This window comes from Somniosus microcephalus, chromosome 5, assembly GCF_052327205.1.
Source record: "Somniosus microcephalus isolate GS21.2 chromosome 5, FLI_Smic_1.0, whole genome shotgun sequence".
Lineage (NCBI taxonomy): Eukaryota > Metazoa > Chordata > Chondrichthyes > Squaliformes > Somniosidae > Somniosus > Somniosus microcephalus.
In genome coordinates this window covers 59,335,485-59,351,689 of record NC_140991.1, presented here as the reverse complement: position 1 = coordinate 59,351,689, position 16,205 = coordinate 59,335,485, and the positions used below count along the sequence as shown (strand labels likewise).

Genomic DNA, 16,205 nt, shown 5'->3' with positions numbered 1-16,205 from the left:
TTTTTTTGTTTCAGAGACATGCACTTGACGAAGTGTGATCGGAAATGTATGCTGGATTTATCATTTTTGCTATATTCATGGATCTGCTGGGGCATTATTCACGGTAAATTGGGCAACATGCTTTTTCAGAAGGACATGGGTGTTATACCCTGTAATGTAACAGATATACACTAGTTGATGTTTCAGTTGAAATGACAGTCGCGAAGTTGGTTTATCCACGGGTCTGGCTATTTGACAATGGTTCTCGTCTGTTTGAGCAGGGTCTTTTTGTACGTGGTGTCGTAAAGAGACAGAGAAGGGTGTGGAAACTTGAGGCTTTGTGCTGTTTCACAGTGTCGTAGGAGTTCAGCTCTTGTAGACATTGGCCTAGAAATTCCTTTAGGCCATTTTTACAGTTGCAAATGGGCACAGGAAATGACACCTGCAGCTTTACAATGGAGGCCCAAGAATTGCTAGAAATTGTTCCTCGGGCCTCATCTACATATTCGGAGCGAGTTGCCCGCACCTGTCGCTCCTCCAGAGGTAGCTTGCCCTATGGAAGAATTCAATTCACATCACCTGCCTCACCAGCAGCGGCCCTCAGCTAATTTCCCTGGCGGGGAGCGGGGGACAGCAGGAGGAAGGTCCTTCTCCACCCAGCTCCACAGTACAAGTAAAAAACACTTTTCTTTAAACTTACCTTCTTGGTGGCGGCCGCTTGATAGGCTGCATGGACGTCAGGACTATCTGGTTGGAGCAGGCCCGGCACCTGCTCTACTCAGGGCAGCCCAATTTGGCATAGGGGGCCTTCAACAGATGTTGGGTCTCTAATTAACGTGAAAGGGACCTAATGGCTGTTTCAAGTGCCTGACCGGAAGGCCTAAAAAGTGGGCCAGAGAAATTTAGCAGCAGACTCCATCACTTTTTTTTTGTCTTATAATGCGCCTTGGGACGTTTTACTATGTTAAAGGCGCTATATAAATACAAGTTGTTGTTGTTGTGTGGATTGGGCGCAAGCCATCCTACTGCTAAATTGGCCAGCGTAGCGCTGGTTTTACACCCGAAAAACGGGTGCAATACATACCAATTTCTACCCCATAGTGCACAAGTTTCTCTGTAACAAGATTGAGTAAATCAAGGGGGGGGGGGGGCTAACAATTGAGCCATTTACTTCTATTGCTATTAAATCCTAGTACAGCTAAATCAGACAGCTAATGTAATCAATCCTCTGGTATTACTACCTGAGGAAAGAGTTAGGGGAGATAGTGACATATACTGTAAGATCCCAAATTAGTGCTCCCCTGCCCCTTCCCTTATCCATAGAGCAGTGTGAAGGCTAACTTGTGCGGCCATTAATTTTAGAGGGTGAACGGTGTGCTGGTGCTCAAGGGGCAGCAGATGCCATTATTACTTTGCCTGCCCGCATCAGATCATTGAACCTCCTCCAGCACTGATCTGCAGCTCTGGGGCTGAGAGAGGTGGTCCTCAGCCACTGTCCCCTCCCTCCACGTAGCCCTCAACACTTTCTTTGCTGCTTCCTCCCACGGGCGACCAGCAGTCTTCCCTTCATTAAAATTGTACACTCTTCTTTGCCCCCCTCCTTGCTCCCTTTTCTGGCTGTCTCTGCCAGCTCCTCCACTGGAAAACACTCTAAGAGTGGTGCAAAATTACACGAGAGCCTTGCAGTACAACAACTACTTGTATTTGTATAGCACCTTTAATGTAGTAAAGCGTCCCAAGGCGCTGCACAGGAGTATTTTAAGACAAGAAATTTGACACCGATCCACATAAGGATAAATTAGGGCAGGTGACCAAAAGCTTGGTCAAAGAGGTAGGTTTTAATGAGTGTCTTAAAAGAGGAAAGAGAAGTAGCGAGGCGGAGAGGCTTAGGCAGGGAATTCCAGAGCTTAGGGCCTAGGCAACAGAAGGCACGGCCACCAATGGTTGAGAGATTATAATCAGGGATGCTCAAGAGGGCAGAATTAGAGGAGTGCAGATATCTTGGGGGGGGGGGGGGAGGGGGTGGTTGTGGGGCTAAAGGAGATTACAGAGATAGGAAGGAGTGAGGCCATGGAGGGATTTGAAAACAAGGATGAGAATTTTGAAATCGAGGCGCTGCTTAACCGGGAGCCAATGTAGGTCAACGAGCACAAGGGTGATGGGTGAACGGGACTTGGTGCAAGTTAGGACACGGGCAGCTGAGTTTTGGATGACCTCAAGTTTACGTAGGGTAACCGAACCATACACTTTACTTCTTGCCTCCTGTGTCACTGCAATCTTCAGTCATTTTTTGCTCTTTAAAACCCTCCTCACAGCACACTGATCCCATGCTCGCTGAACTACCAATGGACATATAACAGAGCTGAGCCCACCATTTTCTATGGGTGTAACTGGCCTCATGGAATTTTGAGGCTTTAGTGTTTTGACTACTGCTTTCTAAATCTGGAGAACATACAGTTAATCAATTTTTATGAAACTATCAAACTATTTTTGCAGTCACTAAAATGCAGCCAATGAACAATTAGCAACCACAACAGAAGCAACCAATCAAAACACAGCAAAACAAAATCTTAAACTCTTTTGAGGGGGTCAGGTTGGTTCCGCGCTACCCCACTATATAACTCCAAACATGCTATTTATAACAATATAAATGGATGAAATCACCACATTTGCCCATACATGCCAGAACTGATTACAATAATTCCCCTCCCCACACAAGCCCATCCTTTTCTATGGGGATTGGGGATTCTGCTCTGTTCTCAGAGTTTCAATTCTCTGAGCTTTCCCTGCTGGTATTTCTCGGCTCTGTGCAATGTTTCTTTTGGGGTCTCTCAGCATGCATGGGACTTCTGTGCCCCTTATTGTCAGTTTATGCATGTGTGTCCTTGGAGCAAGCCCCAGTCATCGTGTTGTAAAATAAACTTAGTTACAAGATGTGTTTGTTGATCTCCGGATGAATAAAAATGACATTCTTCTACAACAGACATGGTTTTTTTTTTAAACCCCTGACCTTTTTTCATTTTTTTTTAACTTGAATATTTCTTTTGAGCTTAAGTGTATTATAGAGCTGCTTCATCCTGACATTATCTCTGCTCCTTTTGAGACATTCACTATGTTAAAATTGTCATGTAAATGCAAGTTGCTATCTGACTGCCTGGCTCTGGCTCTTTTCCCAGAATCTCCTGGGCCTCAACTCAGCCACTTCCAGGCCCTATTCCTAAATCCAAACTGCTGCCTCCCCAGTAGTAGTCAGACCCAAGCACCCTCCCTCACTTCCACAGAATGCTGCCAGCCCTCAAACCCCCACCCTGAATGCTGCAAGGCCCTAAGCCCCCTGGCCAATGTTACCAGGCCTCAGATTCTCCTACCAATTCCACCAAATGCTGCCAGGCCTTCGCAATTACTGCTCAGCTCCATTTTCTGCACTGAATGCTTCCAAGTCCCAATACCCACTCTCCAAATACTGCTACACCCCAGCATTCCTCCTCCTCCTCCTCTTCCCCTCGCCTTCCACAAATGCTGCCATAGCTCTTGGATACCCTGCTCCCAATCTATTCTGATATGAACTGCAACTTACTACATATATATTGCCATCTTGTTGCATGCTTTAACAAAGGTAAGACATCGGAATTCAGTATATTGGTGAAGCAACATGTATAAGAGCCATACACACACATTGGGAGAAATACAGAATCGAGAGGACTCAGCCAAGTCCTGGGAACTGGTTTGTGTCAGGTCTGAGAAAATAAGAATTTCGGTCAGTGATGAAGTTTGTTTTGTTGCTGGCGAGCCTAGTGACTGGAGTTTGACGTCTCCCCTGTTGATTTTATTTACCTCCTTAGTGCACTTATGGCTGGAGCTCCCAATGTGTCTGACCACAGTTACCCCTGCTCTCATTGAGGACTCATGAACCTTGCTTTTCCTAGCTCTAAATGACACTTCATGCTATCCATCCCCTGCCCAATGTGACCGGGTAGCCATCACTCTCCTGGTACGATCAAAATAAATATTATGTCCTTGTGCATCGTGTTCCTACATTACAACAATTGCTGCATTCAAATTGGTCTTGAGGCACTTTGGGATTGAGGTCGTGAAAGGCGCTATATAAAAGTAAGTTTGTTCTTCTCTATCCGTGTGATGTAGTGCAATAGTGTTGTAGAGTGCTTTCAACAGTGCAAAAGCATCTGATGACAAAGTGCTAAGCATTGCCCATCAACAGACCAGCTGTTATTGCTGGTGCGTTTTCCTGAGATGCGTGTTGAGTATCACTGAGAATTTGCATTTGTACTTTTTACAGCCACATATCAGCCAACTCACCATCTGTAGTGGCACAGGAGATCCAATAGACAATAAAATGGGAAAGGACAAGTGCTAACTATGGCAAGAAAAAAATGGGTCTGGCTAGGGTTTGTAGGTATCATTTCCTTCATGTTGAGCTCTGACCTACATAATGTGTTCTAGGACTAATTAGTATCTATTGGCAATTAGTGGAAAGTTGAATTTCTGATAAGATCAGTTTGTGCTGGAATTTGTTTCTTCTTGGCAAGTTGCACTTGTTCCAGAAGAAATTGCCTTTATACATTCTCTTGGCTTCACAACACAGGCTCCTCCAGGAACTACTTTGCTAATTACTTATTATAGAAACTACAGTTACAACATGCAGACACTTTTTTTTAAAGTGGAAAGGGTCATTTTCTTGCCTTCATCAAGATGAAGGCTGTGACAAAAATGAAGCAATTTTATGTGATCTATCATGGTGTTATTGGCTTTCAATATTTAAATATCCTGCATCCTTGTCATTTTATAAAAGTATTTCTCGGCCTTTGTTCAAACTGGGCAGTCTGTCCGAACAGTTTGAGAGGGATAGCTAGATCAGAGAAGAAATATGTGAATGGTCAGCAACAAATCAACACACAAAAGTTAATAGTCAAGGATTCTGTATGATCCAGTATACAGTACATGGAAGTTTAGTGTAGCAGAGACACTGTTTCTTCTTAGGCAGTCCCTTGGAACCGAGGATGACTTGCTTCCGCATTAAAAATGAGTTCGCAGGTGACTGATTAGTCCAATGCGGGACCTACAGTCTCTGTCGCAGGTGGGGCAGACGGTTGTTGAAGGGGCGGGTGGGTGGGGTGCTTGGGTTGACGTGCACTCCTTGCGCTTGGCTTCCGCTTGCTCCATGCTTCTCCTCCACTTTGTGCGGTCTTGGGCCAGGGATTCCCAGGTGACACTGTTTATTTATCTTCTAAGGAGCGATGTTTAAGCCTGTACTTTAATCTACAGTGTGCCACTACCATTCACTTATCCATTTACTGTTTAATAAATCTGTTTGGCAGTTTATAGCTAAAATCACACTCTAGTGAAGTATTTCTTCTATTGTCCTCTGAAGTTGAGGATGATCATGTGAGAACACGTGATAAAACCAGTAACCCTGAGCTTGCTAAAAAATTACCTAGGTCTTAGACCAGTCCTGTTGGCAAGTACCTATGTACCTGCCTGAGATGTTAAACCAGAGAAAATATTGTAGAATAAAATCCCAAAAAGGTTACAGATGATTTTTCATTTTAACCTTTAGCAACATGAGATGTCACAACCATCAAGTGGAACTTTGATCCAGGTGATAGTCTACCTTATGCTCAGCCTACTAAAGAGAACTATTTCCCATATAATTTCACCAATTTCCTTCATCTCTTCTCCCTTCTTTTGGATACTGTGTGAACTTGCCAGTTAGTGCTGAATTGTGCCCATGAGATGCATAGGGAACTCTGATACTGCTACAGCTCAAACTCATTTTGTTTACAGGCAGCAATTGGGAGATCATCATTCCATCAGTCGGAGTTCAATTCAAACCCAGCTCCCAGAACTGAAAGTAAAATGTTGCAACGCACTACAGACCCAGCCTCCAGAAACAACAGCACAGTACAATATCCGGGTGATGTGGAGTGGAGTGGCGTGGGAAATAATGGTTTTTGAAAAAGTATTGTGGTTTTACAGTATTTTAAGTGGGCAAATGTGGAAACAGTCCATGGTTATCTAACTTAGAAGGCCAACTGACAAACTAAAGAATGTACAGCAGATCTTTGACAGCATTCGTTTGAAGCCTTTCAAAGACAAAATTCTCACATGTTTTATATACTACTGGCAGTTTTACCAACAGCATTCAAAGAATCACCTGCATGGTCCAGGAGAGCTCATTTGCACTGTCAAGGCCACCTGAAAGAGTGTAAAAACTGTTGGTAAACTATCGAGGTCGAAGATCAGCCCTGATATTATTGAATGGCAGAGCAGGCTCAAAGGGCCGTATGGCCTACTCCTGCTCCTAATTCTTATGTTCTTAAACAAAATGTATACCGCAGTACTGGCCTAGTAGTGAACAGTGTCCTCATACATTCAATAAAGAACAATTTTATCCACTAAAGGGGGAAGAGCACAGAAAACACATTTTATTTCAAACTATTAACTATAATTTTACAAAACCACACATTGAATAATTTTAGCTATTAATTAACTGAAATTAAAAGGTCAGGAAAAAGTTGTTCAATTAGAACTGTACAGTAAAAGACATTCAAAATGGAAAATTGTGGCCAATATTATGTCCAACTGTCCCTTGTAAATGTTTTAAAATATGAATAAATGGAAAAGTAACAGTTCAATAGTCACACCACTAAATTGAGCAGTTTTTTGGACATTACTGGTGTTAACTCTGCTTAGATCAGGAGTTGATTGGGATTGAAGACTTGCAGCAGCTGACCAGCAGGTGGAGCTTTACAATTGTCAAATGTGCTGCATTGGCCCAAATTCAAACTGACCATCTTGTGCCTTTGGAAAAAGTTCCGAGTTGCATCCTGTTAAAAAAAATCATAAACAATGAGAGATTTTATAGCAACAGGATATTCACAAGTATCCAGAACCTATTCATGAAGAAACACAATCTTTACAGTCTTGTTAAATAGATTACATAGAATCTTACAGCACAGAAACAGGCCATTCGGCTCAACTGGTCTATGCCAGTGTTTATGCTCCACACGAGCCTCCTCCCAACTTACCTCATGTCACCCTATCAACATATCCTATTCTTTTCTCCCTCATGTACGTATCTAACTTCCCCTTAAAATGCATCTATGTTATTCACCTCAATCACTCCGTGTGTAGCGAGTTCCACATTCTCACCGCTCTGAGTAAAGAAGTTTCTCCTCAATTCTTTATTGGATTTGTTAGCGACTACCTTGTATATTGACTGGTTGCAGGAGAACACGGACATTGTGTAAATGAATAAAAAAATTAGCAGCTGCATGAAAAGCCCACACATTACCTGGGAAGACAAGTTTTTGTTCTTTAATGGTAAATTTCCTGGCCACCACATTTGTTCGCACCAATAGAAAGATGAATCTCTACCTGAACTGGTACTTTCAACCAGCCATAATACTGCAGTTCTCACCTAAGACACATCAGTTTACTTTCTATAACCAAACACTAGTACAACCACATCTGTTTCAGCCCCACATACAAAAATAACAAAGACTTGTGAACCACAGACTTTTGGACAAACTAACTTCACAACTGTCATTTCACAAAAAGTCTTTTGGGATGCAAACAAATCTACTGCCGATCATACCACCCCAGGCAAGCAAAGTTACAGCCCAACACTCTGAACTATTCCGCAAAATTATCAAAATACTGAAACTAGCATTGTAACGTAATAGTAAATTCCAAAACAAGCCATGGAAGGAGGTAAGAGCCGGTTTGGATGTGAAGCTCAGTGACAGTAATGGTGCAAGGCACACGTCTATACCAAGCACAGCCCATCAGTAGCAGGAAGATACGATAAATATCTCAACAGTGAAAATGGCTGGACACTTTACGTGTAACCATCATACATCCTCAGAGCTGGCAAGTGTTTGGAGTGTGACTTGTGATCTAAGCCTGTGATGCAGATTATAAACCCAATGAACCTAATGGAGCTGTGTTTACTTTCAAGAGTGAACTACATCATACCAGCTCCTATTTTTAAACTAATACACGATTGAGTCTCAATCAACAACCTGCATTTATATAATGCCTTTAATGTACAAATAGTGCCACGTCACTTCATAAACCAAATGAGTGATCTGACAGTTCTACATTGCATTATTTAAAATATAGTTTTATAAATAAACTTTTAAATTATATTTGACTTATTGTAATATGCACTAATTTCAGTAATCAAATGGCAGATTATCACTGGATAGAGTAGCAGTGATTATATCACAATCATTAGTTCTTCAGTGAGGACATCATCTTATCAACTACCGGGAATACTTGTCAATACAGTACTACTGCATTAACTCCACAGCGTGAATGATTGAAAGATACACCTACACAGGCGTGATTTCTAGGCAGCAATCTCAAGTCTGGCTTCCAAAATGATTGCAAAGCACTCCGGTATTGTTTTTGTGGTCTATTATGTTAATGGGACCATTATGGAGCATGTTTTAGCACTGCCAGTGCCACATAGATGCCTCTCCTAAGGCTGAAATGTTGTAAATCCCATAAATGAAGATTTAAGTATTAACCTCACCAGATCAGTCTTAGCCCCAAGTACAACTTGGCTCACTGTTAAATGGGTGTGAAGTTTTAGCTCCATGACTCACTATAACACCAAAAAAAAATTAAATGAAGTATCGAAATTTGCAACAGCCACAGGGACCTTTTTAATTATGACTCCAGAGTTTGTATGTCTAATATTACTGCTTTAAAGCTGCTGGGTTCAGTACTTTAAAACTGTAGTACTTCAGTTTATAGGTAGCCGGACAGAGTTAATGCAATAACCAAAGATTTTATTTCTTTCCAGCAGTGATGGTACATTTTAATTGAAATGATTAGAGAGAAGCTTAAAAAAAGTGCGTGTGTATTGCTATGTCCGGTCCTTGCATATTGTTAACTCAACACTAGATGGCCCCCTAATGGAAGTCAGCACATTGTAGCAATTACACTTCTCTTGGATCACTTTGTTTTTCTTTGACGGGAATGTTCTAGAGGGTCTGAAAATTTAAAACAAGTTATTACCACACCAAAGCATGTGTTTCTTTGGACACAACATATGTATGGCCTTTGAACCCAGTGTTAGTGGAAGTTTCATTTGGGGCTGGGATGATCCTGCCTGTTATAAATCCCAGAAGGTTCCTGGGCAATGGGGTGGCAGGGCCAAGTGAAGGTGAATGCAGTGCCAGCATTGCTGGGAAATCAACAGGAGTTCTAGCCGAAAATGACTGTGCCTCGGCTGCTAGAATTGCACACTCCTGTTCCCAGGCCAAGTCAGGAGAGCTGGACACTTCCCCTGGGGGCAGCCTTTAAAGGTTGGCTAAAAACAGCTTTGACCCTTGCTTCACCCCACAGCTGATCAGCAGTATCAAGCTTAAGGCCTGGAAATCACAATCAGAGAGGAACAGGCTGCAAAGTTTAAACTTATTTGTTTGGTTTTGTATTGAGTCATGAAGCTAAAACTTCACACTGATTCAACAGTGAGTCACAAAGCCAAGCTGTTGCAGGGGCTGACCGATCATTTCAGGGGATTTCAAACCTGCAGTCTTTGGAGAATTGAAAGGCATTTCACATGACCCTGGAGGCACTGGCAGTTCCCACAACTGAACAATATCACAAGTGTGGAGATGGAAAGAACTGCCACACTTCCCAGAGCAAATGTCTAAAATACCAGCTCAAACTAGTGAGCAAGCCCTCACTCTTGGGATGCTCATGGGAGAGTCCAGTAATACATCGACCCACCACTGACAATGCAACACTTGCTGGGCCATGGGGTCTAAACTAAAATAAACAGAAACTGAAAAGTGAATCAAGCGCATACTGACTCACCCATTCAAAACCAAAGCTAGGACACTCCCATTAGTAGGTGCTTGTCTCAGGATGGAGTTGATTTTATACCTAACGATAAGAATTTTAAATATGACCCGTAAGAGAAATAATTAGCTTTATTCATTGTTTCAACTCAAATCAAAGTTTTCTTTCCTGTGCAAATGATATTACTACATATTTTACAAACCAGAACCTACCATGCTCTCAGGTTAGTTAGAATACATTCTCTGGCCTTCCAACAGTTGCCTATTTCATCATTCAATTAACCATTTTATCCCTTTCTCTCCTGGGGCAGTGGCTCGCTGTAGATACAGTGACATGCCAACTGGATAGTGTGCATCAGCGGTTTATTGAACGGTGGGGAGGAGAGGTCAAGTGTGCCTGCAGCCAATCCTTAATCGCTGGCTGGCCTTGGGGGGGACTTCCCCTCACTCTTTCATCAGCCTTGGGCCAGTCATTTCATGCAGGAACGCTGTTCATTTTCCAGAAATCCTAGTAATCATTTAGCAACTGGAGCCCACTTGAGGTGAATCTTTTGCTCATGGGAATTACTCATGCTAGAATGACCAAAGAGCGTGAACAGAAATGCCCACATGCTCCCAGACTAAAACAGAGCGTGAAGATGGGGAGAGGAGGAAGAAAAGACAAAACAGGGAGTTAAAAACATAAAGCAACAGCAGAAGAAACAAAGATCAGGAATGAAATAATAGAAAAGTGCACGCAATAATAATTGGGTCCCATTTCTCTGTCAGTTTAGATAGCACGCTTCAAGAAACAACAACTGAAGAGAGATTCACCAAACAGGAGGAATAAAACAGTGAGTTAGACTGACAAAGGTACTTAACATAGCATCTGCCTTCATTACTGACAACTCAAAGCCAGCTGTGTTTCTCAATTAAAAAAATACACAGCAAGCATCTGAACGATAAAGACAGATTAACGTTTCGGGGGGTTGGGGGGCGGGGCGGGACCCTTCATAAGAAATGTGTGCTTTAATAAATAGCATCAGATAAAGCAAGTTTAACGACCATGATTAGGGCTGAATTATTATTTCCCCACACACAAATTCCAATCTTTTGTACAATTCTGAAGAATTCTGAATATTGTATGACGCTGGGAAACTGTGATAAAAGCTGTTTTGATATTATCACTACTGAGAACGTCTCAGGGTATGGTTCCTGTGGCCAAGTCGCTTACAGTATGATTCAAAACCTCATCACTGTGGTTTCCGACTTAATATGTAGCAAACACATTTCACCTGTTACCTACTGCTCAGTACTGTATGGGATCACCATTTTTTTTTAAATTCAAAATTATTCATGCACTTATGCTGGTTTTCATTAGCATCTAGTTTTATTTTGTCAGTTATAGGAACACAGCAAACGGTTAAATCTCCAACGGCTAGGTGCTCAGTCATTTGATGTGCTCTAGTTTGTGAAGTGTGACTGCAAACTCTGCCATCGAAAAGACGCAATACATCCTGAGCAAAGTTTATTGCCACACCAAAAATCATGGAATGGTTCTACTTAACCCCTTTACCTACACAAAAACTAAATCTAGGTTTCTATGCCGTTTGTAAAATCACTCATGTGGCCAACTTGAAAGAAAAAAGAAAGACTTGCATTTATATAGTGCCTTTCACGACCATCGGACATCCCAAAGCGCTTTACAACAAATGAAGTATTTTTGAAGCAGTCACTGTTGTAATGTGGGAAACGCGGCAAGCTTCCACAAACAGCAATGTGATAGTAAATAATAACTAGATAATCTGTTTTGTGGTATGTTGGTTGAGGAATAAATATTGGCCAGGATACCGGGATAACTCCCCTGCTCTTCCTTGAAATAGTCCACCTGCGAGAGTAGACAGGGCCTCGGTTTAACGTCTCATCTGAAAGACGGCACCTCCAACAGTGCAGCGCTCCCTCAGCACTGCACTGGAGTGTCAGCCTAGCTTCATGTGCTCAAGTCCCTGGAGTGAGACTTGAACCCACAACCTTCTGACTCAGAGGCAAGTGTGCTACCAACTGAGCCACAGCTGACACTTGCTAAAATGGCAGCTGAGTGTCGTTGACTCTCTGTGTACAGTCAGTGCCGGTGCAGCTCTGTTACCAGTGTTTCACAAAGCAAAAATTATCCACAGTATTGTATTGTTGGGAAAAGGGTAACAGAGCAGAACAAGTATCACTCGGACAAACAGACATTCAAATTCCACTCACTTTACATTAGCATCTGTATTCGCTTGAGCAAATACCTCAAGGAAGAGTTACCCTATATTTAAGTATGGTCTATTTTTAATTTTTACAGTTTCAATTAAATTTCAACATCTGTTTGGCCATCTATAATTTAAAAAATAATTACGAGAGTCAGCAGTTCAGTGAAGAATTTATTTTGTTTAATTATATCTAAATAATAAATAAAAGTGAACATAAATGATAATGGCTCCAAAAGTTGCTCTTCCACTTTTAAGCTCTAACAATTACATATTCTTCACAAATAACATTCAGATTGTGATCCATTTAAAAAAAGTGACTACTTCTGAAACCAAAGTCAAGATCTGGAACCATGTGGTCTATTTACCAATGGTAGGGACCCCTATTCTGTATCATTAATACAATTTGGGAGAAAATACAATAAATTAGAGTATCCCCAATGGAAAGGCACTGAAGGGTGTGGATGAATAGAGAGACTTAGGGGTTCAAATACATCATTTCTTGAAAGTGGAAGTGGAGGAAGATAAAAACGTTAAAATGGCCAAGAGCATTTCAGGTTTCTGAATAGGGGCAGAGAGTATCAGAGTAAAGAAGTAATGATAAATTTATACAAAACTTTGGTTAAGGCCACAGTTAGAGTACTTTGTGCAGTTTTGGGCACCCCATTAAAGAACAGATATTAAAGACATTAAGAACATACAACACAGATTTACCAGGATGAGAAACTATAGTTATATAAGGAGAGACTTGTGATATCAGGACTATTTTCTGCTGGAGCAGATAAGGCGATGAGGAGATTTAATAGAGGTTTTAAAAATTCTGAATGGCTTTAGTAAGAGAGAATAGGGAAAGGTTATTTCTTCTGGTTAGTGAGTCAATGGCGAGGGGCTCGATAATTTAAAATGATCATTAAGAGTAAGAGAGGTTAGGAGAAATGTATTTATGCTGAGAGTTGCTGGAGCATGGAATGCTCAAAGTGATTGAGGCAGAGATCATTGCATCTTTTAAGTGAAAGTTGGATAAATATTTAAACAGAGGAAGATACAGAAGTAAAGGGAGAGCCAGGGCAGAGGGTTTAGTTTTGGATTACCCCAGCAAAGAGCTGGCACAGACACAACAGACTGAATGCTCTCTGTCTGTGCTATAAGCTTCTACGGTTACAGCCCAGTCACACTGCATTGTTTGGATCAATATAAACTGTCCAATTAATTTGGGTGTGATGGTACCCAAATCATATTTAGGCAAATTATGGAGGATAAAATCCAGGAAACGAGTAACTGCAGCCAGTGCAACGCAAAGTTTAACAAGATCCTGTTCTAATGTTAGTTGAGAGTTCAAAGAACAATAAAAGTTAACCATCATCTGGATGTGCAGGGTTATTTGGTTAGGGTTGGGGTTTATCTCACGCCTGCTTTGCTCTCAGTAGGTAACGGTCTCAGATCAGCACCAGTACTGTTACAGTGCTCTTATTCCCTGCAAGTCCCAGGGCCAGAAACCAAACATGTCTGGCGACTGATATTTATAACCAAACTATGTGGTTTAGGATCTCAGTCTCCGCTATTAAAATGAGTGATGCTGAGCTTGCTTCAAAAATATTGAATACATTTATGGGATTGCATGGTCCTGAAAATGTTTGCCGTTCTGTTTATTTCAGTGGGTTGTACTCTAATACTGCCGATCAACCACATTAAAAATAACATATTTGGGTTTCTAATATTGCATTACTCACTGTATTAAGGAGCCAACTGTTAATAGCTGTTGGTTACTCTGCTCTCCCTTGTGTAGTGCATTTAATTCCCAATTTTGTGTTGGCATACCCCATTCCAATTATAGTCACAGCTCATTACAGGTAACTGCAGTAAAGTGACAATATAAAATAATTATTCTAAAACGCAGGGGGAGAAAAAACCTCATGTTTGTTAAGATCTGGGGATTGAATTTGCCAACCACCCCCTTCCAGACTGCCAATAAAAACATACATTTTGACTCTGATCTCGACCTTCTGATTTACTATGACATTCTATACACTTAGATGTTTGAAATGGAGCAAGTGGCTCTGCCATTGCTAATAAGACGCACAAGTTTGTTATAGCTTAAAAAGACTTTGTAGCGTGGCCCAATGCGTTGGAGCTGTCAAAAGCGACAGGACCTGGGTCTGTGCCCTTCAAGGGGTGAGTTTCTGATTTCTGATCCGACACTGCAGTGAGATTTTAAAGAAAGTAGATGCCCTAACTATAATCTTCCAAATTTCTCTCAATTTGAGAACCGTTCCTTTAGATTGGAAAAATGCAATTTTTTAAGAAAGGTGAGAGGGTGAAACCAGGGAATTATAGACCATTTAGCCTAACATCTGTTGTCAGGAAATTACATGCGTCTATAATTAAGGATAGAGTGACTGAACACCTTGACAATTTTCAGCTGATCAGAGAGAGCCAGCATGGATGTGTAAAGAGTAGGTTATGCCTGACGAACCTGATTGAATGTTTTGAAGAGGTGACTAAAGTAGTAGACAGGGGAATGTCTATGGACTTTATTAAATGCCTTCTGGAAGTCCATATAAATAAAGTCCCTCATAAGAGACGGTTAGCTAAAGTTGAAGCTCATGGAATTGAAGGCAAATTATTGACCTGGTTAGGAAATTGGCTGAGCGGCAGGAGACAGAGAGTAGGGATAAGGGGCAGGTACTCTAATTGGCAGGATGTGATTAGTGGTGTCCCACAGGGATCTGTGTTGCGGCCTGAACTATTCACCGTATTCACCGCCGACTTAGATGATGGGATAGAGAGCCACATATCCAAGTTTGCCAATGACACAAAGATAGGCGGCACTGTAAGCAGAGTAGATCTTCTTCGCAAAGTTGGTATCATATTTGACCCTGAAATGAGCTTCTGACCACATATCCACAGCATAACTAAGACCACCTATTTCCACCTCCGTAACATCGCCCGTCTCCGCCCTTGCCTCAGCTCATCCGCTGCTGAAACCCTCATCCATGCCTTTGTTACCTCTAGACTTGACTATTCCAACACACTCCTGGCTGGCCTCCCACATTCTACCCTACGTAAACTTGAGGTCATCGAAAACTTGGCTGCCATCAAAAACTTGGCTGCCCGTGTCCTAACTCGCACCAAGTCCCGTTCACCCATCACCCCTGTGCTCGCTGACCTACACTGGCTCCAGTTAAGCAACGCCTCGATTTGAAAATTCTCATCCTTGTTTTCAAATCCCTCCATGGCCTCGCCCCTCCCTATCTCTGTAATCTTCTCCAGCCCCACAATCGCCCCCACCGCCGAGATATCGACGCTCCTCTAATTCTGCCCTCGTGAGCATCCCTGATTATAATCGCTCAACCATTGGTGGCCGTGCCTTCGGTTGCCTAGCCCTAAGCTCTGGAAATCCCTCCCTAAATCTCGCCGCCTCTCTACCTCTCTTTCCTCCTTTAAGACGCTCCTTAAAACCTACCTCTTTGACCAAGCTTTTGGTCATCTGCCCTAATTCCTCCTTATGTAGCTCGTTGTCAAATTTTTTGTCTTTTAATACTCCTGTGAAGTGCCTTTGGACGTTTTACTACGTTAAAGGTGCTATATAAATACAAGTTGTTGATGTATATGGAAGCATAAAATTACAAAGGTATTAATAAATTAAGTGAATGGGCAAAACTGTGGCAAATGGATTTCAATATAGGCAAGTGTGAGGTCATCCACTTTGGACCTAAAAAGGGTAGATCAGAGTACTTTCTAAATGGTGAATAGCTAGAAACAGTGGAGGTCCAAAGAGACTTGAGGGTCCATGTACAAAAATTATTAAAATGTCATGGACAGGTACAAAAATAATCAAAATGGTTAATGGAATGCTGGCCTTTATATCTAGAGGACTAGAATACAAGGGGATAGAATTTATGCTACAGCTATACAAAGCCCTAGTTAGACCACACCTGGAGTACTGTGAGCAGTTCTGGGCACCACACCTCGGGAAGGATATATTGACCTTGGAGGGAGTGCAGCGTAGGTTTACCAGAATGATACCCTGACTCCAGGGGTTAAATTATGAGGAGAGATTACACAAACTAGGGTTGTATTTCCTGAAATTTAGAAGGTTAAAAGGTGATTGGATCGAAGTTTTCAGGATAGTAAGGGAAACTGATAGGATAGATAGAGAGAAACTATT

General features: G+C 41.8%; 1 protein-coding gene across 7 annotated transcripts in view; it reads right to left on the bottom strand.

Annotated features, from left to right (window-relative positions):
- Window positions 1-6,401: 6,401 nt before the first annotated feature.
- Window positions 6,402-16,205, bottom strand: part of znf438 (zinc finger protein 438) — a 324,232-nt gene continuing 314,428 nt past the window's right edge. For all 7 annotated transcript variants that reach the window (XR_015078354.1, XR_015078357.1, XR_015078355.1 and 4 more), the window contains one exon: window positions 6,402-6,824. The gene's annotated coding sequence lies outside the window, so the exon portion shown is untranslated. The remainder of the gene's footprint in view (window positions 6,825-16,205) is intronic.